Genomic DNA, 1,808 nt, shown 5'->3' on the forward strand with positions numbered 1-1,808 from the left:
AAAAAAACATCATCATGAATTTTGGCGAAAAAAACGCCTGACTATACTATGTCGAAAAAAAATGCGATTTTTCAAACATATTCTAAAAACATACCATATGATGAAATAATGTAAAGGAGGCCGTGAAAAACACTCCAGAAAGGTTTTCTTTGAAAAAAAAAAATCATCATGAATTTTGGCGCAAAAAAACGCCTTACTATACTATGTCGAAAAAAAATGCGATTTTTCAAACATGTCGTAAAAACATTCCATATGATGAAATAATGTAAAGGAGGCCGTGAAAAACACTCCAGAAAGGTTTTCTTTGAAAAAAAAAAATCATCATGAATTTTGGCGAAAAAAACGCCTTACTATACTATGTCGAAAAAAAATGCGATTTTTCAAACATGTTGTAAAAACATACCATATGATGAAATAATGTAAAGGAGGCCGTGAAAAACACTCCAGAAAGGTTTTCTTTGAAAAAAAAAATCATCATGAATTTTGGCGCAAAAAAACGCCTTACTATACTATGTCGAAAAAAAATGCGATTTTTCAAACATGTCGCAAAACGTGCCATATGATGAAATAATGTAAAGGAGGCCGTGAAAAACACTCCAGAAACGTTTTCTTTGAAAAAAAAAAATCATCATGAATTTTGGCGCAAAAAAAGCCTTACTATACTATGTCGAAAAAAAATGCGATTTTTCAAACATGTTGTAGAAACGTGTCATATGATGAAACCATGTAAAGGAGGCCATGAAAAACACTCCAGAAAGGTTTTCTTTGAAAAAAAATTCATCATGAATTTTGGCGAGAAAAAAAGCCTTACTATACTATGTCGAAAAAAAATGCGATTTTTCAAACATGTTGTAAAAACATACCATATGATGAAATAATGTAAAGGAGGCCGTGAAAAACACTCCAGAAAGGTTTTCTTTGAAAAAAAAATTCATCATGAATTTTGGCGCAAAAAAAGCCTTACTATACTATGTCGAAAAAAAATGCAATTTTTCAAACATGTTGTAAAAACATACCATATGATGAAATAATGTAAAGGAGGCCGTGAAAAACACTCCAGAAAGGTTTTCTTTGAAAAAAAAAAATCATCATGAATTTTGGCGAAAAAAACGCCTTACTATACTATGTCGAAAAAAAATGCAATTTTTCAAACATGTTGTAAAAACATACCATATGATGAAATAATATAAAAGAGGCCGTGAAAAACACTCCAGAAAGGTTTTCTTTGAAAAAAAAATCATCATGAATTTTGGCGCAAAAAAACGCCTTACTATACTATGTCGAAAAAAAATGCGATTTTTCAAACATGTCGCAAAACGTACCATATGATGAAATAATGTAAAGGAGGCCGTGAAAAACACTCCAGAAAGGTTTTTCTTAAAGAAAAAATCATCATGAATTTTGGCGAAAAAAACGCCTTACTATACTATGTCGAAAAAAAATGGGATTTTTCAAACATGTCGCAAAACGTACCATATGATGAAATAATGTAAAGGAGGCCGTGAAAAACACTCCAGAAAGGTTTTCTTTGAAAAAAAAATCATCATGAATTTTGGCACAAAAAAACCGCCTTACTATACTATGTCGAAAAAAAATGCAATTTTTTAAACATGTCGTAAAAACGTTCCATATGAGGAAATAATGTAAAGTAGGCCGTGAAAAACACTCCAGAAAGGTTTTCTTTGAAAAAAAAATCATCATGAATTTTGGCGCAAAAAACGCCTTACTATACTATGTCGAAAAAAAATGCGATTTTTCAAACATGTTGTAAAAACATACCATATGATGAAATAATGTAAAGGAGGCCG

Source organism: Amphiprion ocellaris, chromosome 1 (genome assembly GCF_022539595.1).
Source record: "Amphiprion ocellaris isolate individual 3 ecotype Okinawa chromosome 1, ASM2253959v1, whole genome shotgun sequence".
In the NCBI taxonomy this organism is placed as follows: Eukaryota; Metazoa; Chordata; class Actinopteri; family Pomacentridae; genus Amphiprion; species Amphiprion ocellaris.